The sequence below is a fragment of the Pinus tabuliformis genome, chromosome 9 (assembly GCF_031772625.1).
Source record: "Pinus tabuliformis cultivar Carrire ecotype Pingquan chromosome 9, CPIR1, whole genome shotgun sequence".
Taxonomy (NCBI): domain Eukaryota; kingdom Viridiplantae; phylum Streptophyta; class Pinopsida; order Pinales; family Pinaceae; genus Pinus; species Pinus tabuliformis.
In genome coordinates, this window is record NC_142307.1 from 1,531,335,888 (window position 1) to 1,531,361,238 (window position 25,351).

The 25,351-nt window shown below is 36.1% G+C and overlaps 2 pseudogenes; both read left to right on the forward strand.

Moving 5' to 3' along the window:
* The first annotated feature begins 6,711 nt into the window (after nucleotides 1-6,711).
* LOC149154445 (C4-beta,C20-epoxidase-like) lies at nucleotides 6,712-13,736 on the forward strand (annotated as a pseudogene).
* A 3,508-nt stretch (nucleotides 13,737-17,244) lies between these two features.
* LOC149154446 (GTP 3',8-cyclase pseudogene) overlaps nucleotides 17,245-25,351 on the forward strand; it is a 37,264-nt pseudogene continuing 29,157 nt past the window's right edge.

The window sequence follows — 25,351 nt, forward strand, 5'->3', positions numbered from 1 at the left end:
AAAAGGAAACATCACATATGCACATAAATATATCTAGGGGAAAGCAACTTCTCAAACCCCCTTACTATCTATATTGTATTAATCATAGAATAGAGAAGAAATACATACGCTTTCTCAAGCTTGAGCACACCCTGCAATTGTATGGTCTATCCCTTTGCGTGACTGATTGACTTTGGCACCCACTTAGCCAAATTTTAAGCCCTCCAAGCTCCTAATTCCTTGCATTGTTCCCTTGGGAATTAGGCCCCTATTTAATAGGAATTTTCCACAGCTGGATTGCACAATTACTTTAGGTCAATTCTATGACTACATGCACCACCTATACAACTTGGAATAGTTTACAACCAATAGCACATTTCCCTTGAACTCCAATCCCAACTGGGTAACTCGGATTATCTACATGCATGAGTTAATTTGGGCTGATTTATTAGTTATCTAGATGATCACTCAGTGTGGTTGATGTTCCACTTCCAAAACTTGACCTTCCATTAGTTCCTCCATTAGTTAGAATTAGAATTCACTGTAATAGCATGCATGGCCAACACTATTATGGAGAGTGTGTGGTACCTTGATTCCAGTTCCTCGTTCCATATGATAGGGTGCAAGGAGTTTTTCAGTAGCATGGAGGGGAAGGATATCCAGATGCATGTCGAATTGGGGGATGACGGGAGGTAGAGTGCTACAGAAATTGGTATTATCACCTTTGAGAGGGAGAAAGCCTCCCCCCTTTATATTTTTTCATTAACTTTGATCTCCAGTTTTTATACCTGTTAATATAAAAACCCTTTACCCCCTATACATCCCCCAATATATTATATCATTTTTTCGTCAATACATATCCCCCAATATGAATTCACATGGTACGATATTTATCCCCTAGTGAAGCCCTCGTGTTCACCTTAAATATTTTATGTTTGTACCTGGGCTAAAGAAGAACTTGATCTCTCTAGCAGTATTGGAGGATAGAGGTTATGATGTTATTTTCAGTAAAGGTAAATCCGTTTTGAGGCACATAGTTACCGGGAAGGTGAAGCAGATTGGAGTTTGAATCAAGAACCTATACAAACTTGAGGCGGGATAATGTGTTGCATTGAGAAGCAAGGCAGAGAAGGTGCAGATTCGAGATGTTGTAGAACTTTGGCACAGGAGATTGGGTCATCTATACCATGGTGCCTTAAAAATCATGTAGTAAATTACCATCGGTATCCTTAAAGGATCCCTTAACCAACAGGATCTTTGCCAGGGTTGCACAATGAGGAAATATGTCAAATTCGCATTCCATGGCCAATATAGCAGAGCAGGTGTAATCCTAGAATGAATCCACTCTAATGTTTGTGGACCTTTTTCTACAACTTCCATAAGAAAATAAGTACTATGTTATTTTTATTGAAAATTTCTCTAGAAAATGTTGGATCTTCTTCATGCAGAAGAAGGAGGAAGTTTTCTCAAAATTTGTTGAATTCTATGCATTAGTTGAGAAGGAGATGAGGAGGAATAGGAAGGCTCTTAGGAGCGAAAATGGAGGTTAATTTGTTTTGAATGTCTTCAAGGATTTATGTGCCAAAGAAGGTATTTGAAGAGAGCTGATAGCACCCCATAACCCAAAGTAGAATGGGGTAGATGAGAGGAAGAACAAGAGCATATTGGGAGCATCAAGAGACATGTTTCATGATCATGTGCCGCCATTGCATCTATGGGTAGAAGCATGCAACACAATAGTCTACTTGCAGAACTGGAGTCATCATAGAATACTTGGCATGATCACACTGGAGGAAGCTTTCTCTGGGGGAAAGCTTGATGTGACTCATTTCAAAAAAATTTGAGCCTCATTTTATTGTCACACCTCCAAGGATTTGAGAAAGAAACCTGAGCCTACAACAAAGTAGGGATATTTTGTAGGATACGTCGAAACTCCACACAATTACCAGGTATATTTAACTTCACTAAGGATGATAGTTGTGAGGAGAGATGTCAAGTTCGATGTGGAGAAGGCTATGTGATGCTCTCTGGAATGAGAGATAGGTATCCCACTAGAGCAGGAGCTTCTAGCTCCAAAGGGGGAGCCTTACGATGAGCTTTAGAAGGTTGTGGAGCAGCCACATGCAGTGGAGCAGAAAGGAGGCAAAGTGGACGTACCACTCAACCAGAATCTTCCATAGAGAGGAGAAAGAGAACCAGATAAGATGATAGATTACTGCAATATGTTAGGGAGAATGTGGGAGCCCCTACATCATAGCGCAAACAAAGGAGGTAACCTGATAGGTAGACTAAGTACATGGCTCTCATGAAATAGCTCATTGAGATAGAGTTGTCTTCATTTTAGGAAGCAGTTTCTCAACCTATTTGGGTTGAGGCCATGGTGGAATAATACAAATCCATCATGAAGAATAGTGTATGGGAGATGGTGTCGATACCAGAAGGGAAATCAGTGGTTCGTTCCAAATGGATCTATAAAGTGAAACATGCAGTTCATAGGAGCATCGAGAAGTGCAAGACCAAATTTGTGGACAAAGGATTCTCTCAAGTAGAGGGAGTGGACTATGAGGAAAATTTTACACCAGTTGCAAGATATTCCTCAATCAAATCCATTCTAGCATTGGTTGCACAGATGGGGTGGAAAATACAACAGATGGATATGAAGACCGCCTTTCTCAATGGCGTTGTTGAGGAGGAAATTTACATAGAGAAGCCAGAAGGATTTGAGACATATGATCGAGTCACATGTGTGTAGACTCAGGAGAGCATTGTATGGTCTTAAACAGATTCCCCAAGCATGGTACACTCGAATTGATAGTTATCTTAGTGGATTGGTCTTCATCAAAAGTGAAGCAAATGTGAACCTCTATCACACTGTGGTAGATGGTAAGTTGATTATTCTTGTTTTGTATGTTGATGATTTAATATTGAGAGGTGATGAGCAGTTGATCCGCTCTTGCAAGGGAATTTGAGATGAAAGACATGGGCTTAATGCATTACTTCCTCAGGCTAGAAGTATGGAAAGGTGATCGTGAATTGTTTGTGTCTTAGGGGAAGTATGCATCTAAAACACTTCAAATATTTCACATGGATTATAAGCCCATGGACACAACTCTAGCTACAAACTTGAGGAAGGAGAATTCTAATTCAGGTGAAGAGGTTCATATGCTACCATTTACAGGCAGCTTGTAAGGTCTTTGATTTATGTTATGAACAGAAGATCTGACATGTGTTATGTAGTAAACCATCTTAGTCAAGCTATGGTGAGGCCTGCCAAGTTGTATTGGAAGGCAGCAAAGCATGTGTTATGGTACCTCAGAGGCACTACCGTGCATGGATTATGGTACAAGAGGACATAGAGAGTGAAGCTCCAAGGATTCATCAATGTAGGTTGGGCAGGGATTCCATGAGACAAGAAAATTACTTCAGGTTTTATCTTCAATGTTGGGTCCACAGTTATTTCCAAGTACAGCAAGAAGCAGAGGTTAGTGGCACTCAGCTTAGCAGATGATGAATAAATGGTTTCAAGTCAAGAAACATGTGAGGCCATATGGATGAGAAATATACTTGTGGGTATTTTCAGTCAGGAGATGGATCTGATAGTGATATATTGTGATAATTATAGTTGCATTAAGCTCTCTGAGAATCTGTTATTTCGTGACAAGTACAAGCACATTGATATCTAGTATCATCATTTTTGGGACTGTGTGCAGAGGATAATTATGTTTCTTTAGTACTTTCCAACTGAGGGGCAAGATGTTGACATCTTGACAAAGGCACTTTCAAGAGGTAAATTTGAATTCCATAGGTACAAGATAGGGGTGGTGAAAAATCCCTTTCTTACTAAGAGGGAGTGTTAAAAAAATGTAGCAAGTAATACTCAATTTGGCTTTAGCCTTATTTAAATTGAGTAAATCAAAATTCGACATCAACATAACAACTTGGAGGTAGTTAACTAGTGTGACATGGCTCTTTTCACTTAGTTAGCTCAGTAAATTCGAGTTAGGGGCTTGGGGTCTAGTTATGCATGTGTTGATTGCTAAAATTTAGCAATCTAGTTAAGTTATTTTCAGTTGAATTCATTCAACTGACCTCTAACTATCGATAGAGTCAGTTTAAGGTCAGTTGTGTAATGGAACAATAGTCTAACTCATAGATCTATCAGTTAACTGATCAATCATCCGAAAATAGTTAATGCATGCATGGAATTTGAATTCCTCAGTTGAAGTGGAGATGACAAGGCCAGTGTAACATGTGTTGCATACTAGTTTGAGTGTACTATTATTGCATGCAGTCAGAATATCAATACTTGGGAATTGTGCAAGAAAGTAGGAGGAAATTCCTATCTTTTAGGAGTTAATTTCCTCTAGAATTGCAGAAGCAAATAGGAGGCTAGATGAGCTGATAATTGTCTAAGTGTTGGCTAAAGTTTCTCATTCAGTAGAGAGAAAAATTATTTTTTTGCAGGCTGTGCTCAGATTTGGAGCAAGCAATTAAAATAGTTTCTTTATTCAACTGATTAATGGAAAGAGGATTGAGGAGTTTTTCCAAGTTGGCTTCCCCTAGAAATCACTGTGTACTTGTGGTTTTGCTTGTTGCATGTCTATCCATGTTGTTCTATATTGTGATTTCCATTTTGTGGATTAGTAAAATAGAATTGTCTCTTGTTTTTCAGTTGAAATCTTGAGCAATTTGTAATTTCTATCAAAACTTATATATAAATATATAACTATTTTTGCGTTAACATAGAGTTGCCATATGGTATTTAAAAAATAATAATAATAACAAAAAAAAAATATTTTATTACCACCCATAAATAAAATATTTGGATGTCCATACTAAATAACAAACATTTATAACAATGGTATATAGAGATATAAAATTAATTGAAAAAAGAAGAATAAAAACATATATTTTCAAGTATGGGGAAGATTTGTAATTCTTTTAGTTTTAAAAATATCTCAATGTAAGCCTTACATAAAAAATTTGAATATCGATGTTAAGTAAAATATTTCGATATTAACACCATATGAAACTCATCTCGTTCTTAATATGAAGTTTATATGTGGCATTTAAATATATTGATGCTAAAAAGAATTCTAATGTTGTTATTAAAAAAATATTTTAGTATGCATGGTTAAATAAAATATTTTAGTATTATACATATAGAGACTTACCAACATGAGGGATATTTGTATTTAAAAATATATTAATACCATAAAATAATTTAATGTGGACGATGTAGGCCATATATAAAATATTTCAATGCTCTTTACATAAATCATACATATTTTATACAAAGAGATTGAAAATGAAGGAGATATGTAATTCCTTCCATTTCAACATAGAAATTATTCATGATTGGTACAAAATATATATTGAAAACCAACATAAATTCATCTTAACCCTAAATTTATCAAGCACCTAGAGGGGCCAAATCTGTTGAGATGAAAACATGTCTTAAGTTTTGTACTCTAAAAGTGGCTTTCACCTCACTAGATTTGATCCATCTTAACACATCATAAAGTTGTTGTTAAAGTAAGGGGATATAGATAGAGAGATATGTTAGTGTAAGGGAGACTTGTACTTAAAATATATTAATAACAAAATAATATTTCAATGTCAGAGATGTATATATTAAATATGCTCAGCATGGAGTTTATACATGATTCACACATACACATATAGAGAACCATTATAAATGCATCTTAACCCTAGATTTATAGGCAACCAAAAGAATCAAATCTCTTGAGATACAAACATTTTTTAAGTTTTACACTACAAAAGTGATTTACACTTTGAAAGATTTGATTATTATTATTATTACTATTTTATAACTAAAAAATATTATATTTCTAATACCATCATATTATGAGTATATTTAAAAATATAAGATAGCCATTGCTTATAGATAATAACTTAAGATACATATTATATAATGTTCTTATATATCAGTTTCCTAATAAATTTGATATCTAACAATTTTAATTTTTTTATTAAATATAACATTTAAATATTAAATATTAAGAAGTGATTTATTAATCCTAATATCAAACCTTTTCATCTACAAATGATGATAAAAATATTTCAAACATGTTTTATTTTAATCACATACATCAACCCTCTGATTAAATAACTTACCATTTAATTTAAGCTCATTTATACCAACCGATTCCAAAATAAAAACGCCTACCGCTAATAACAACATTACACCTTTTAAACTTTTACGTAATCTATATAAATATCACTATTACATTACACTTTTTTAGCTTTTATGTAACCTATATAAATATCATTATTAATAATATTATATATTTTTAATTTTGTATTGTACTGAAAGGCACGCACTACACTAAAAGGCACCATACTGAGAAGCACCCACTACACTAAAAAGCACTATACAATTCAGTACGAGGGAGATGTTGTCATCTCTCATTATATTTTAACATAATAAAATACTATTTATATTGACAAATAAAAAAAATACTAATAACGAAAATATATATATATATATTAAAAAAAAAAAAAAAATTGGTTTTTAAATCGTAAAATTGAAATTGACAAAATGAATGTCAATTTTTAATTTCTTCAAGTGAATATTCCAAAATCTATCCATGAAATAGAAATGCCGACTTGAAAAAATAGGGTAATCTATTCATTTGTTTCCTTCCTTTAATCCAATTGTTCAACGCTTCAATCCCTCATTTGTTGTGAACCCAAAACTAATTTTGAAGCATGGAATTACATCTCCCAGTTATCGATCTTGTTTCCCTTCACTGGAAATCCAAAGCAGAAAGCGATGAGCAACAAGTGAGGGGAAGCGATGAAGAGCTTCAAAAGTTGAGGGACGCTTGCCAACAATTGGGGTTTTTCCATGTGATCAACCATGGAATCAACCCAACTCTTATTGGAACAGTAGATTCCATTGCTTGGGATATGTTTTCACTGCCAACTGATATCAAAGAAAAGGCCATTTTACCAACTTTCTTTACTAGTTATATCCAGCTGGAGATACGTCCCATGGGAAAAGAATCGGTGCCTCAGAGCATGATTCTTCCCAATGACCATACTCCATCAAGTCTCTTCCAAGTTGTGGCCCCAAGGAAATCATAAATTTTGGTATGTTTTTGAAACACTGATTTTCCTTTCTTTTTTCTTCAAATTATGTAATTTTGATCGTTAGCTATATATAGATTATATAATACTAATATAATTTCATTTTAACTTAGATAGGGAGGAGATTGAGACTTACTACGTTTTAGATAGACGGTCATCTATTAAAGTATTTTTTTGATGTGAAGTCACTAATTCAATTTCTCGCCTACTCCCATTACGCTGATATATTGAACATGATAAAGATTTTAGAAAAATCTAAATATTTAGGATGTTTTGTTGAGCTAGTGATTTGTTTTGTTCATTATATCTGCTAATTTGTTTTGATGAAGCCAGCATATCCAAAAATATAAAGGCGAGTTGAGGGAGTTGTCACATGAGATCCTAAAACTCATTATTTCTAGTTTGGGTGGCGACGTCTCTAAACACTACAGATCAGACCCCTTCGAAAATTGTGAATTCAAAATCCGCATGAATTTCTATCATAATAACAAAAACCTGGAAGCAACAACTAAGGATCATCAGATATTCTCTAAATCTCATACAGACATTGTTTGCCTTACTATTCTATACCAAGATGATGTTAGTGGTCTTCAGATCCAAACAAAGGAAGGAGAGTGTGTGATGTTTGTTGTCAAATTTCATGTTTTATTTTTTATTAACGAAACAATAAATCATTTATTGCTTCTATGGCGAAGATAACTGTTACAATTTAATATAACTAATGTGTAAAATTTACTAAGGAGATGACAAGTATGCAATTTAAATATAACAAAATGATTTTTAAATCAAATATATGGTAATACTTCTATTGCAAATATTTTTAAAAGACTTTATGATTTATGTTTACATGTAATTATTAAGGTTATAAATATTTTCTATGAGTGATGATTACATTTAAATACAAAAAGTAAATATTTATGGGTAATATAAATAAAATATTTTTTTATTTAGAAATATTATGAGAATCAACATGTGAGTAGGCATGTTATTTTGTTTTCAAATAATTGTTTAAGTGGTTGGAGTTTTAGGTAGTGGACAAGTAAATGTAGCAATTGTTATAGTTATAATTTTTCATGATTTTCCAAAATTTTAGGAGGAATAGTATGAAAAAGGAAGAAGCTGATACTAAAAAGTAAGATGTTGCTAGAGTCTATGAGGGGAAGAACGAATAATATCACTATATAATGATAAGTTATTAGTAGAAATGAAGCCTAACGCTCAAGGGGGATTGTTGTGGTTGAAATTCGTTGGTTAGGAGGAATGTCTTGGTTCCTACAGTGTTTCACAGTGTTCATATTATCTAGATAAGTGAAAAGCTTTACTGAAGTAGTATTTTTATCAGTGAAATTTAGTATGATATTGTTTGCATCAAGAATGAATGATGAATAGAATATATAGAGAACAGAGGAAGGAAATACATTCAGTATGTGATATTAAACATTTAATAATTCTCATTAATGTATGTAGCTTTTGACCTTAAATCAAATATGAAAACTTGTACTATCTTCATAACAAACATAGTAAAAAAGTGAGTATCGGTTATTATGGGGAATAGAGCATAGTCAAGAATATATATAGTCTTTATGAATGGTAGAAATATTATAAGTGATTTGTTTTCCTACAAACTATCATATATTCTTACAAAAAGATCTAAGTTGGTTTAGTGCTTTTGTAAGCTAGTATGGAGGTATAAACTCCATACCAATTTTAAGTACATGCAATGCCCATTTGATATGGAAACCACTCTCAGAAGTTAGTTATAGAATTTGTTTGCATACATATTCTAAAACTACCCTCTATACAAATTTGCAGAGAAAGACTTTATGTTTGGGCTCTGGCCAAGAGCTTAAAGGATGAATTATCAAAGGAAATAGAGACACTAAGGGGTACAAGGAGTATCCATTATCAAACGTAAATTATTGAGTCAACTAAAAGAAAACAATCATGTATACATTGGTTGAAAAGCACGGTTAAATATCCATAGAATCATAAAGATTTACAAATACTACATGCATATTTATAGAGGAAATGTACTCAAAAGTTTGTTTAATATATATTTAAACAAATCAAAAATTTTGGGTTTGGAAACCCCAATCACATATTAATAAGTATAGATTACTTTAGTGTTTGAATACTCCAAAATGAGTTTCTTAGGCATACTCTGGATTCAAACTATGTAAATTATTTTGGGACAAATAATTAAACTATCAAAATCAAACCCTTAAGCTAACAATATAACTCAAGACTGAGTATACATATAAAAACCCTATACAATAAAATCTCTAAAGAGGTGGCGTGTCCAACTTCAGATTGGTGTTATCCTCTGTATTATGTAAATACATGTAAAAGAGAAAGTGGTGTTAAGAGGAAATATTACCTAAAGAGATAAAGTCAATGTATTACATTGACAAACCCTAAATTAGGTTCTGGGAACAAACATGTCACAAACAAAATGATAAGATCTTATCAGTACCCATTTTATAAACCTAAAAACCTTAAAATAGACCTCTAAACCGAAACAATGTCAATTACTTAGCTAAGAGGGAGAATATGGCTATCCAGGTGATACAGGTTCGAAACTTTGGGGGATTTACACCCTTATTTTTCTTTCGAAGCACCCAATTCTGGAAACAAATGTTATTCTTGTAGAGCATTTGAGCTAAATGTTATATATATATCTATATATATATATATATATATATATATATATATATATATATATTGTTCATAGATGCTTACTTGTCGCTTGTAGCTCGAGACATTGCCACCGGGTGGGTTAAAGTCCAAACTCTCTATGGAAACAAAATACCATTACCTACCAGAGAAGTAAAAGAATAAAAAATCTGAAATCCTAGCTTAACACTATATAATTATTGTTATGCAGAGACAAACAATGTCAAATGACAAGTCTAGGAGGGTAGTCATTCTGACCGGTACATGATAGAAATACTGAGAGGGGGGATGAGTCAATATTTCAGTTTTCTTACAATTTAGTATCAATACCATTAACCAATAATGTCACATCAAAAGAACACAAGATATATATATATATATATATATATATATATATATATATATATATATATATATATATATATATAGATATATAGATATAGATATAGATATAGATATAGATATAGATATATATATATATATGAACAATATGTTTATATCACAAAGGAAGCTACAACTTCTTTATTTACCAGTTACAACTAGAAGGGCTACAACCCTAGGTTTACTAGATCTTATTGGAACGAGGCAACAACCTCCTGAAGGAACCTTCAACTTCCTTTCTTAGCACCACCATACCACCCTCAACAATAAAATAAATAAAAAAATTCATGGGCTCCCTTACTAGGGATAATGACCAAAATACAACAATATACAACCACTACTATATCTACCTAAACATATTCCAACCCTTAAATATACCCATGTGATCAACCATGGAATCAACCCAACTCTTATTGGAACAGTAGATTCCATTGCTCGGGATATGTTTTCACTGCCAACTGATATTAAAGAAAACGCCATTTTACTAACTTTCTTTATTGGTTATATCCAGCCGGAGATACGTCCCATGGGAAAAGAATCGGTGCCTGAGAGCATGATTCTTCCCAATGACCATATACTCCATCAAGTCTCTTCCAAGTTGTGGCCCCAAGGAAATCATAAATTTTGGTATGTTTTTGAAACACTAATTTTCCTTTCTTTTTTTCTTCAAATTATGTAATTTTGATCGTTAGCTATATATAGATTATATAATACTAATATAATTTCATTTTAACTTAGATAGGGAGGAGATTGAGACTTACTAGGTTTTAGATAGACGGTCATCTATTAAAGTATTTTTTTGATGTGAAGTCACTAATTCAATTTCTCGCCCGCTCCCATCAGGCTGATATATTGAACATGATAAAGATTTAAGAAAAATCTAAATAGTTAGGATGTTTTGTTGAGTTGGTGATTTGTTTTGTTCATTTTATCTGATAATTTTTTTTTATGAAGCCAGCATATCCAAAAATATAAAGGCGAGTTGAGGGAGTTGTCACATGAGATCCTAAAACTCATTATTTCTAGTTTGGGTGGTGATATCTCTAAACACTACAGATCAACCCCCTTCGAAAATTGTGAATTCAAAATCCACATGAATTTCTATCATAATAACAAAAACCTAGAAGCAACAACTAAGGATCATCAGATATTCCCTGAAGCTCATACAGACATTGGGTGCCTTACTATTTTGTACCAAGATGATGTTGGTGGTCTTTAGATCCAAACAAAGGAAGGAGAGTGGGTTAATACAAAGCCCTTTCCTGGATCCTTTGCTATTAATATTGGTGACTGTCTACAGGTCAAACAGTGCAACACATATTTCTTTGAAAATTAGAAATATGTTTGAGAAGTAAAACACTGCAACACATCTTTCTTTGGAAGTTAGAATCTTGTTTGAGAAGTAAAAGACAATATAATTGAATGATGTTTGTAAATGGCAGATGTGGTGATGACTCACCCCAAAAGCTGAGGTGGGTGCCCTCGTAGCAACTGGCCCACGTGATCCCTTCCCGCGCTTATATGCACTGGGATTTTTGGTGAGGTTTTAATGGAGCATTAACTCCACCACCCTTTCGAGGTTGTCTTGGTCACCGTGTTATGGTTCTATAGTGTGGGTTTTGGTTGTAGCTTGGGTTATTGTTGTTGTTGGTTTCACTCTACTCCTCTGTGGCCTTATATGGTTCCTTCCCCCCGACGGTAATGGCTCTCTGCCTCCCACTGTCTGCTAGTTCCGGCCTCGGCTTTGGTTCTCTATTACTGGGTAATGTTAAGATGTTGTATCGACAAGTTTGGTGGCTGCTTCTTGCGTGGTTTTTTGAAACAATGTTGGGCTTTATGACCGCCTTGGGTATGCAGTGATTTCTCTGTAATTTTAGTTGGTTTGTTGCACTTCTGGTTTGTCTCTGTTATCTTTGACTGTGTTTATGGTGTGCATTCTTGTCAGGTCCTCAGCATGACTTCCCTGGTGACAGTTCGGCTCTAACACAAGGTAACCTCTCTGCTCCGATTTTAGGCTCCCTCTTTACTTTTCTTCTGCTAACAATTCTGCTCCTTGTGAGCAGCTAGGGTTTCATGGCTCTCTGGCCGGGGCTCGAACGTTGTTGGTCTTGGTGGTGGTTTGCAGTTTCTGGTGGTTCGGCTCACCTTAAGGGCCATCTCTATTTGGTATGTTGTTGGTCCTGGGTTCGACTATGGAACCTGCCCTCCACTTCAGGTAATACTCATCCTTACCCTTCTCTTAGTTTATTCCCCATATACCTGGTTATGTTGCCTCTCTAATCATTTTCTCTTGACTGTGCAGGTAATTTTCTCCTCTGTGGTGGTGGCAAGGGTTTGGTCCTTGACGGTTACTTTTTCTTCGCTCTTCTGTTCCGTTCTCCACTTGAACCGGGTAGGGTCCTTCCTGTTTATCTTATATAGTCCGGTAGGTTGTTTTTGTAGAGACGAAGTCTCATTTTTGTTGGTCCTTAGTTCTGTCTATCCGTCGAAAGTTCTGGGTCGTTAGTTGGTCATTGGTGACTGTGGCTCTGCTGAATGCAATTTTTGTACATTTCGGGTCTGGTTGTTAGCGTGATCCCGTCTCTGTTTTTTTAGTCAGTCATGGGTCACAGGAACCCTTCTTGGTTTGTAATGGAAATATCTGAGGATTGTTTGGAAATTGTATATCTTTTTTTGGAAGGCACTATGCCTTATGCTCTGAACCTGTGTTGGGTTACTGGATGATGTCTCTAAACTATAACAAATATTTATGCAATGTATGTATATATATTTATAGAAATGATAAATCTTCTACTTGTAAGAATTTCAATGATTTGCTTTCGTGAAGTGCCTGAATGAATTCTCTTGCAGTGTTTAGTCGCTTCGACGTGATGCACAGTTTCGTTAATAGTGCCTCAATCATGTAGTAAATTTTGTGCATAGTACCAGATTATAGTCATTCATATTAACAACTGTTTGATACCTGAAATTCTTCTCTTTACTGTTTTAAAATATTTTGTCAGAGTTTACATTCTCTGGTTTCTATTCTCCTTTGTTGGAAACAACCCTTTGTTCATCTTTTGATTGTGTATTTAAGCTACTGGTAGCCTCATTTAGTTGAGGAACTACCTGCAGTTGCAATTTGCAGTTACATTCCCTTTTGTCGTTATTCAAGTATTAATTTATTTTAGACTATTCCCTAATCTATTTACTCTCAAAAAATAAAAGTAACAACATTGGCTATGACAGCCTTCTTGAAAAGAAATAACAATAAAAGTAAACTGAAAAGTAAATTTAAAAAAAAAAAAAAAAAAAAAATTCTTAAAACAACATGTCCAGCTGTCGCCTCCCTAATTGGATGCTCCTGCATCATGTGGAGTAATTGCAAATATCGCAGTACAGAACACCGTGTGGTGTATGGAGGATGTAAACCGAGCAGATTGTCAATTGCCTTCTTTATGTTTGTGCAAGACAAAGTTGAAATTCACTCTCCTCAAGAATTGATTGATGAGAAAAACCCCTGCGTGTACAAAGAATTTACATTCAAAGAGCTAAGGGTATACTTCAGGAATGTTGGGTCAAGTTTGGGAGGAAGTGATGCTTATTTCTGAATATAGTGGACTTTGAGTGACATTCAATGCTCAGAGAATGCCGCTATAGTATATGATAAAGTATGATAATGATTGCTTTATGATTGAGGTTTAAAACTTTTTAATGTTTTTGCATTTTCAAGAAGGTTTAAATTTATGTTCATTTTTTTCTCTGTTTTGTGCTTGATATATCTGAGGTTAAGATTCATTTACACTAATATAATTATAATGTATCTTTGACATTACTTTTCTTGATTTTGTTATACTGAAGGCCAAACTACAACATTTTTTTAATATACCTATAACAAAGATTTTTTATACAGAAATTCTCTCTAAGGTTGATGATTTCAATGTAATGAGTGATTTTTAATCTTCCTTAAGTAATTTGTTTGTTTTTTTTCTTTAATTTCATATTTAGGTTGAGCATATGCCAGCTCCAATGTTTGATAATGGAATGAACTATCCACCAACAAAATGTTTCTAAGCTTGGTGGAGCTTGAACACCCCTTTGGATAATTAGATTCCCCTAGAAATGGCTTTCATTCCCCACCTCTCCCCATAAAATTTAAACCTAAAACATTTTTAATATTTACTTAATTTTTATATATTATAAAAAAGTTTCTAACATATTCTAAGGAAGAAAAGGACTCCTTATTTTATTAATGGAATGGAGAGATCTGTTACTCTTCTCTTTCCACATTGTTTTGTTTATTACTCCCTACATTGCTAGGGATTATAGTTTATCATTACTTATCAAACTATGAATTCTTTCTAATATTTTTTCATTTTTTCATAAATTAGAATAAATAAAATTATATATTTATTTTATTTTTGAAAAAAAAATATTAGTTTCTAAATTTGTAATTACATTATAATAATATATTTATCAAATGACAATGTTCTAAATAACTTTTAAAAGTTATGCATCCATATATACTTATGTATTTACAATAGCGGCTAACTTTATTTATGTGCATTCTCATAGTATTAGTTTTGTGCAAAATAGTTTTTCTACACCATTTCACAACCTCTTCATCTATATCTCTACATAACCTATCTATTAAATTTTTAACCTATCTAGGAACAACGACATATGTGCCATATACCAGTTGATAAGAAGAAGTTCCTATGGCCCTCTTAATGCTTATTCTATCCATCAGAGTGAATATTTGATGTTTGTATCCCAACCCCTTTTATTATTGTCTAGCATCTTCTTGATTATTCTAATGAGATTCTTGTTTGAGGATTTTTCTAGCCCATTACCTTGTGGCTAATAAGTTGTGGAATGTATTAGTTCAACACCATAATCCTAGAAAAAAATTATCATCCTAGATGATTTGAAGGCTTGGGCGTTATTTGTCACAAGCTTTTGGACATACGAACCTTGAGAGAATGCAGTCATCGAGGAAAGTCATAATCACCTTCTCATTAGCTTTTCGGGTTGGAATCGCCTCTACCCATTTTGTGAAGTAATTGGTAGCTCTAAGGATACATTTGTGTTGGCCACCTAAAATCAGATGTAATTTTTCGATGAAATATAATCCCCATTCTTCGAACGATGCTTAGACATTGATAGGATTTCGTGGAAGAGATTTCAACTTTTTCTTTCCTGCAAAAATTTGTATTTTTGTACATGATCTTATAGCAACACTATTGTCTTTAAACAATGAAATCCAATAGGATACAGTGCTCAAAATCGTGTATGTTATGCCTTTCAATGCTTGATGACCCCCATATATTTCGTAATGAAAATCTAAGATGATCCCCTATGTTTTATCTGCAGTAACATAATTAAGAAATACATTGATGGGGACTTTCCAATACAAGCCTCCTCCAATGATACACTACTTAATTGCTCTCAATTTCAAGGATGTGCATTCAGCTTTAGGAAACTCATGAGGACATTGTAAATTTTGTAGAAAAAATATTATGTCTAAATACCAGTGGGAATTATGAAACTCGCCAAGACTTTCTTAGGAGGCTTCTTGTGCATTGACTTCTTCTAATGAGGAATATTTTTGTACATCCTCATGTATCAGAGTGGTACAAAGAACCCATTTCTACACATTTCCAATGCCACCTGATTTTCCTTAGTAAGCAGCCTAGTCAATCCTTCTCCTTTTAACAACTTTGTGGGTTTGATCTCCATGCCCTACTCTTGGAGCTTGGATATCCATTCCCCATCTACCATCACTGTCAGGATGAGTGAGGATCTCCTTTACTGTTGTCGATGGTGCATATGTGATTAACTTTGAATGCAGTACATATTATCTGAAGGCCTTAAAATATTTTACCATAGCATATGTCTATTTCTCCAAAATGGTATATTTTAGTTTTGCATCTCTAAATGTGTGGCTAAAAGGGGATATAGATTGCTCATATCATTCTTGGTTTTTTCTATAAAAGGATAGCAGTTATTGTATGCTCCAACACAAAAGAGAAAATCTGAAATTATTTTGAGAATTCAAGACTCGCTAAGACCGGAGCCTCCATAATAGTCTTCTGTTGTGCTATTCAACAACCACCCATTTATTAAATAGTAGTAGTTAATATTACATTAATAAATGGGTACCCTTTAAAAATCCATCCAAAAAATAAACTTAGCATTTAGGCTTTTATTTTATTTTTGGAATAAATCAAGATATCAATCAAACCAAGGGCTACTAAATGCTTGCCTTCCTACATATCGCATGATTAAGCATCATCAAAATGCTTTGCTAACCCACCAAATCCAGTAAAAAAAAATTTTAAAAGAGGACTCCATGCTTTATACCTCAAAACTATCATATTTTTGACATAAATTAAGTCCTTAAGCTTTTCTCTCAAAATCCAAGTCTTGCATCACATATCGCTATTTGTGAAGAGCCTGCCTTAAAAGGTTATCTCAAAATAAGCGAGATGCGAAATTTCGATGGCATCGTAGCCTTTATCGCATCACATTTCAAGCATTTAAAAGAACACCAAAAACTTACCATCAGTCGATATTGCGAAATGCAATCAAGACTGGACCCACTACTTAAATACATCACATACAAATGTTTAGGTCCGCCACTCATTAAAAAAGGGTCTTTACATAGAAAAACCTTACAAGTATATATGTTTTGAGAAAATAAACGAGCAGCTCGCATCTCGCAGAAACACAAGAGAAGGTAAGAAAAGCGAAAAGGTATAATGTGATATTGCGATCTGCGATATTGCTTCACAAATTGCAAAATCACCATTATCGCAGTTCAAAGGCTCACCACCCTAGAAGCTTTCTTACCAATTTACAATGCAGACGTTTATGACTATTAAAGCTAAGGGATAATGAAGCATTAGTGGGCATTTAGTAAGAGTTAATTGCATTTATGTGTGAAAATCCATTTAACGTGACATGATATCTTCTTATGTGTGTTCAAATAGAGCTCATTTTATCACCTCTACAAGTTATCTGCATTATTTCATTTCACATTCATTGTCATCTTTGTGTATCTTATAGTTGTTTTTCTTCTCTTTCAGGGAAAATCCACAGAGCAAATCATTGGGAGCAATGGTAAAGAAAGGCAAGGCAGTTGTCTCTGAGAAATCAGAAATTACTCCTCTGTTTACAGATTCTACATGCAACAGAGAGGGAGGAACCTCTACATGGGAGGCCATGTACAATACACTGGAGGAAGAGCAACCAAGGATCCTGGAAACAAAGGTTACAGTTGACGGACGTGATTCCTTAGATGCTTCTATGTTTGAGACAGCATGCTCATTTTTGCATCGCATAAGGGCGTGCCCGAAGATAATCCCTTATAAAGACATGGATAAATGGGTTATTGATGAAACTGACATCTCAAATAGAGAATTCAAGACAAGAAGCCAAGAGGTTATGGGATTTTTACACCAGACAACCTGCGGCTTATGTACCACCTACCAGAGCCACAAGTCATCTACAACAAGCAGTTCGTCGAGAAGTTTTCCAAAGAGAACAAGGACCCAACGGATTGCACCTAGACCTGGTCAAATAATGAGGGCAAAATCAAGAAATACAAGAACGATATGTACACTACTGCATCTATTTGTGATCCGGATTTTAAACAGGAACGCAACAAATTACAGAGATAACCATAAATACAGAGATGCGATAACCATAAAAATAGAGATGCAGCGGAAATAATACTTCATTTCATTACTATAAAATATTGAAATATGCTTACAAACAGAAATGGAAAGAAACCAGCTAGGGCGATGGTAGCTTATCTCTGAGAAGAGATGTGGCGGCTACATGCCTCTGAACTGTTCTGAACTGTATTACAATGAGGCTCGAAGGCCTATTTATTGTTGAGAAACAATGGAAAACCCTTCACATACCGAAACCTAACCCTAGAAGATGAAACGCCAAATTGTGGGCCCCGTTTGGGTAAATTGGTACATCAATTTCCCGGGGTCGTAACTTTGGCATACGATCTCCGTTTGACGCGTACGATAGCTCGTTAGAAAGATCTATCCGAGCACTACCACTTTGGGGGACAACATAGGGCTCGGTCGCCCCAGAATTCCAAAAAAACGTCGTTTAGGGCCTCAAAACGGCTCCGGAAGTTCAGGACCCGAAAAACTGCTAAAAATAGTAAACTGTGCTACAATTAAGGAAACTGAAAAAGCTGAGAAAGACAATGGTGGGGGTCCAGGTGGACCTGGCAGGTGGCCACCAATATCCACCTGGATCATTCCTCCCCCCTTAGGAAGCAATGGTCCCCATTGCGTTGAGTTCCTCCATCTGCTGAACTTGTCCTGCAATCTCTGATGTGTCCAGTGATGGTGGGAAGCATGGTCGACGATGGTCCACATTGAACATTTGGTGCAGGCGAAGGAATGGAGGAATGATGTGCTCCAAAGCATTGTTCCCCATAGCCTTGGTACTGCTGTAAGGACCATGTCGGTGTGGCCTGAGCTTCTGATGGGTTCTGGTAAGGCGTTCTTTCTGTCGATGCCACCAGACATTGTTTCCCACCTGAAACTTGTGTGGTACCCCTTTGGGTGAGGAGAAGTCCTGTGTTCTGTCATGACCGTATCCCCTTTCTGCTGCTGCTGCGTGGAGGAACCCTTTGCAGGGGTCATGGATGTAGCAACGATCTTCCCCTTATTTTGGGAGTGAACCAGACAGATGAATTTCCTGGTCTGTGATATGAGCTTGCTGCCTTTCTTGGTAGTGATCAAGGATGTGGCAGTAGGTGGGGCTACCTCTGGTATCCTGTATAATGAATTATTCAAAGAAATAATGACAGCACGAGGCCTTGACTCATACACAGCATGTCGCCTCCATAAGTATGGCTGGCCTAATAGTACATCACAAACATCCAGAGGTGTAACATCACACAATACCTCGTCTGTGAAGGGTTTGATGCTGTAGGGAAGGCGGCACTGCTGGCGAACTTTCAGATCTCGTCCTTCATGAAGCCACCCGATACTGTATGGCTGTGGGTGTGGTGTAGTCGGTAGGCCCAACCGCTTCACGACCTCTGCTGAAACCAGGTTCTTTTGGCTACCACTGTCGACAATGAATTGCAGCGGTGAACCCTTCACCCACATCTGTGAGTGGAAAAGACGCTCCCCCTCCTCTGGATCTTCGGGCTCATTTTTCTTGATCTTGGCAGTGGCAACAGTGGCGCTGGGATCCGCATCAATGATCTGCTTCCCTTTGCCATTCCCCTTGTCGGGTTCTGGCTCAGGGTCAGAATATGCATCTGATTCGGAAGCCTTCAACTCGGCCACCAACGACTGCTTGGTCCGACACTCACTTGTGTTATGAGTGGGACTCTTGTGGAACTCACACCACTTTCCTGTGTCCTTCTTCGGTTTCGTGGTGTTGTTCTTTTCTTGTGGCTTCGACGGGTTATCTTGGGTCACCCCGCCTTGGCTTTGTCCTTTGGACTTCGGATTTGTAGATCCAAAGTCTCGCTTCTTCTGTTTGAACTTTTGCTCGATTTTGACAGCGTATCGGTATGTTGTGCCGAGTGAGGAGATGTTCAAGAACACCATCTCTTCTTGGATGTATTTGTGCAGGCAGCCGCGGTATTTGAGTACCAGATGCAGCTCAGAATCTTTGATACCCAACTGTGTGCGAAGGGTATGAAAAATGTTTGTGAACTCCGGCACATCTTGGTCTCGTCCCTGTCGCAGTGTGGTCCATTTGATGTATTTGTCCTCATAGCTTCCGACAGGGTAGTACTGCTCTTTGATGGCATCCCGGAAGTCATTCCAAGTGGGTGCGGCTGAAAATAGTGAGCCTGTATTTTCATCCTTCTGCTCGCAGTAGGTTTCCCACCAGTCCTTGACGTGGGGGGCTGCTTTGAGAAGAGCAAAAACAATCTTTTCCCGACTTGAAAATTCATGAACAGAAAAATACCCATCTAGCAGATTTAACCATTTATCTACGGCATCTGCGTCTATTTGACCCTCGAATATGGGGATTTCAAAATTAACTTGTACCTTGAAGGGTGTGGCATTTCCAGAGTCGCTGTTGGAAGCCGATGCGTCGCCTCTGGGTAGCCGCTGAAGGATCTGCGCAAAGCTATCCATCATCGCGTTCCGTTGTCGCTCGAGGGCTTCTTCGAGCAAGATTTTGATAGGATCTCCTGCCCCCTCGTCTTTCTTCTCATCCGCCATGGGAGGCCGTCGGGATTTTCGAGGCCGGTCTTGCAAAGGTTCGACCAGTTCAAGCCCTAACTCCTTATATCCCGACCTCGTTGGGGACATGCAAAGAAAAACAGAGAAAAAAGCAGACCGCTCTGATACCACTGATCCGGATTTTAAACAGGAACGCAACAAATTACAGAGATAACCATAAATACAGAGATGCGATAACCATAAAAATAGAGATGCAGCGGAAATAATACTTCATTTCATTACTGTAAAATATTGAAATATGCTTACAAACAGAAATGGAAAGAAACCAGCTAGGGCGATGGTAGCTTATCTCTGAGAAGAGATGTGGCGGCTACATGCCTCTGAACTGTTCCGAACTGTATTACAATGAGGCTCGAAGGCCTATTTATTGTTGAGAAACAATGGAAAACCCTTCACATACCGAAACCTAACCCTAGAAGATGAAACGCCAAATTGTGGGCCCCGTTTGGGTAAATTGGTACATCAATTTCCCGGGGTCGTAACTTTGGCATACGATCTTCGTTTGACGCGAACGATAGCTCGTTAGAAAGATCTATCCGAGTACTACCACTTTGGGGGGCAACATAAGGCTCGGTCGCCCCAGAATTCCAAAAAAACGTCGTTTAGGGCCTCAAAACGGCTCCGGAAGTTCAGGACCCGAAAAACTGCTAAAAATAGTAAACTGTGCTACAATTAAGGAAACTGAAAAAGCTGAGAAAGACAATGGTGGGGGTCCAGGTGGACCTGGCAGGTGGTCACCAATATCCACCTGGATCAATTTGTCCCCCTCATAATTTTGCAGCGGCCATGCTATGTAGACTATTTGGCAAACCCGATAGTACTAAATTCTCCCCAGAATGGTTGTCATTAATAGATGCAGCCGTTAACGCAAATGTAATGAAATGGGCACAGATTTTGTCTAACAATTTAGAAAGAAAAATAATGGAGTATAGAACGAAAAGAAGTGTTGCTTCGAGGGTTTACCCTCCATTTTTTATGAGTGCTTATGTAATAGATGAAATTTGTTTTGATTCGAAATTTCCTATCACGGGATGGAAGTGGACTATCCAAAATCCACTTCCCATTCACATATACCATAACGACATGTTGGAATCTAACTTTCAACCACATTTTTTTAAAATTTGTCATGGAGTTATGCTCCCTATCCACAAACGGCTTTATAACCGAGATGCCCCCAGGTTTTCCCAAGAAGCCGAGTTAGATATCCTCCCAATGGCCAAATGGTTTGGGGAGGAGACATTTACGTATATCAGGGTATTTGGCAGCATTACCTCCCCCCATGTCCTCCCATACTATGTTCTGAACAAATTAATGGCTAGAGAGATAGCCTATCAAACAGCTAGTGAGGGAGGGATGAGTAAAACATTAAAGGAAGAAAAAAAGGTCATCTGGACTACATTCCCTTTGTAGTGTGGAGCATTTTCATTACGTGACCTAGGGCATGCATTTAAAGAAGCAGAGATTATGTTATTTCTGCAATTACCTAAATTCCCTGGAAGGCAATATGACTCGTTCGACATTGTCAAAGACTTTACCACCATGGTGAAAATAAAAGTATTCAATAATGAGGAAGATGCATTAGATGACATCTTTTTGCAGAAAAACACCTTCACAGAGGTGAAGCATATGGCACAATTACTTTTTGACTGTGAAGATCTTGAAACCTTTTACGAGTACAGAGAAAGGAGGATAACAAAGGTCCCATTAGACCAATTATTGATTGAACCAATAAGGGAGCCTACTCCCAGTGTAAGTATAGAAGGTGACTCCAAAGAAAATTCTAAAACTGATTCTGGAGAATAATCACAAGAGAAACCTACCAGGGAATCAGAGAAGTCATCATAAAATGGGAAAAGCAGAAGCAGGGAGTCGGAAAAGGATATAGCCCAATCTACAGAGAATACAGTTGAGCAAAATTCAGCTCGCAAACAGGATGAAATCCATGCCACCTCCACACAGCCAATAAAACCCATGGTGATTTATTTAGAGGAAGAATGAGACAAATTTAATAAAAGGCTCAATATAAAGGAACAAACGCCAAAATTGCAAACTCCATAACATAAAACAACTCAGGAAATTACAACAGAGGAGACTGTAAATACTTAAGAGGTAGAACACGACGTGCCTATTACCCCCACCTCTAAAATTTTTTTGAGAATAGAGGAGATTCCCCCTCTAGATGTGTTTTATAGCCCACAACACAAGGTCGTTGTTAAAAGATAGGAAGAAAAAAGAATTTGAATTCTACAGTTGTTATTACCCCTGAAAATGAACCAATGGATGTTCTCTGGAAACACTCACTTATCAACATGTCCGCCAACCTTACTAGACTGTCATAGTTTGTAGGTGCCTATGCTACAACGATGATCGACAAAGCAATAGAGGTGAAAATTTTGCTTAAGGAAAAAGAAGATAAAATTTTGTCGCTTGAACAACAATTACAGCAAGCAAAATCTGACCTGCAGGCAGAGAGACAGTTAGCTAAGCTACAACAAGACTTCAAGCAGATGCAAATAAAACATCAAGCCAGCTTAGCAGAGAAGGAAGTGCAAATACAAGGAATAACTGATCTACATAAAGATGATCAAAAAATTGATTAGTTTATTACCGAAGCACTCGGCCTTAACTCCCAGCTGATGCACCAAAAGGAACTATTATGCCAGAAGATTTCACAATGGAATTCTTATTGCGAAACAAACAACAAATTGACAAGTCAAGTCATGGAAATGAGACTTGAATATGATGAAATCTTTAAAAAAATCTCCGACTTCATCTCCTAGAAGAATTCAGAAGATGGGAGAAAAGCCGACTTGCCTAAACTAGAGAAGTCACATAAAGAAATCTTATTTACGAATTGGGATTCTCGGCTTAAAGAGGCAGAAAATGCAATAGCAGATGCGGCAGCAGCAGCAAACAGTGTCATCGAAAATATTAATGAAAATTTACATAGCGCCAACCTTGTGGCAGAATCCATTCCAGGTTTTCTTCCTAATGTAAAATAGCTTGAACTAAAGTGGAGACATGGAACAGACGAAAAAGAAGAAGCAATTAGGCAAACGACCAGGTTAATCTGGGAAGCATATTGGTGACATTTGGTAAAAACTCACAGCCAGTGGATGACTCTGCGATGCCTAACCACTTCTATGAAGAAAATGTTGCCAGCACTGACCGACGCCATATTTACTGGACAGTTGAAAGCTGAAGTCGACCAACCGACACAGCTTAAGCCCATGACAGACATTTGCGATCTAAAAGATCAAATGCAGAACAATTAGTCACCATGCTCATTTCTATTTTGGTTTTATTTTGCATAATTTGAGGGAGGTTGTTTAAACCTACTCAACTATTTTTGTAATAATCTATTTTTAGTTTTATAGTTTAAGTATTTAAACCCCTCTCATGCATTTAGAGAGGGGTCCAGAAATTTTATCAGAAACAATCTTCAAAACATACACTTCTGCCCCTTTGAGAAAGTTCTGATGAAATTAATGGAACATGATTTATTTTTATCTAATCTAGCATCTTCTACTAAAATTGCACTTTTTTACTCTTATATGGTGTTGAATGGACTGAAAGTAGATCAATATTGTTGAAGCACATGAGTAGGACATATTATAAATGGTACTTTTATCTCGTAATTATTTTTACTTATGTATCAAGCAATAATTTATTTTCAATTTGTTTATGTATGAAAGTTTAAATCTTGGTTGCCATTATTGCACTTCTATATGATGATGATCTATATTTTATGCTAAATAAATGAATGATTTCTTATGCGATATATCTTTCACAATCGTTTCGTCTAACTTTTTATACGAAACGATTATTGTTAAATGTATTCATTTCTCATTGCAATTGAATAATCTTTATTATCAATTGCTTTTAGACATTATTGTAGATCGCATACATCAAATTACTCCCAGGTATAGTTATAATTAGATAGTGTTTAAATAAGGATAAAATGCGTGTGATTATTAGTTTAGATTAAATTACTTTTAGCTTAAACATTACTCCAAAATATCACATATCACCCCATCAGCACAATCATAAAATGTAGAATTTTGTAGAATTTTTCTACAAATCAGCTAGCTCTGATACCATGTAAAAATTTATCACCTGTAGCTCACCTAGTAATGCAATGTACTAAAGCAAAACACTTGATCTACTTCTACAAACAATTTAGCGGAAGCTTAATCGAACATGAGAAACATCAATAAGAACACATATAACTGATAAGAAGGAATCAATCACACATAACACAGAAGAATTTACCGGGGGAAAGCACCAGCCTAAAACCCCATCTCTGTATTATCAATCAAGTGGAAATAATCTCCAACATACAAAAAGAATCAGCTCAAAAGCTATCCTACTCTCTCTGTAATTAGATGATAAAGCTCATGGACTACCTAGGCCTGTATATAGGCTCCACAAGTCCTCCAAGCTCCTATTTCCTTGCGCAGTTTTGATTGGGGTCCTATGATATCACATGTGTGAATTGGCCACATCACACTCCCTGTAACCTCTGATCCAACTACGCAATCCTTAAGGAATAATAATCCTTCTGCATGCAAGGAATATTCACATGGAATATCCTAGCAACTGATAGTACACTATCCCTCCATTTGATCTCAACTGGGTCTCTGTCTAAACTGACATGCATGAGTTATCCATGAGTGAATACTCAATTATCTGAAATACAGTAGTTACATGCATGCAAGCATTAACTAACTGAACTCTCATTAATTTAACAAACTGTTAAATTAATCTAACTGGACTTGACTAAGTTAAACTAAGTCAACTGATCACACTCAATATACAACTCATCCTTATCTCCCTTAATCAAGGATAAATTCCTCAATCAGTGGAGAAACTGTTGCATGTTCTCACATAGACTTCAAGTTCATAATTCCTTAACTAATTAACTCAAACTGAATTAATTAATTAATTTACAAACTGTTGTTAATATCAAATTCGAATTTTAC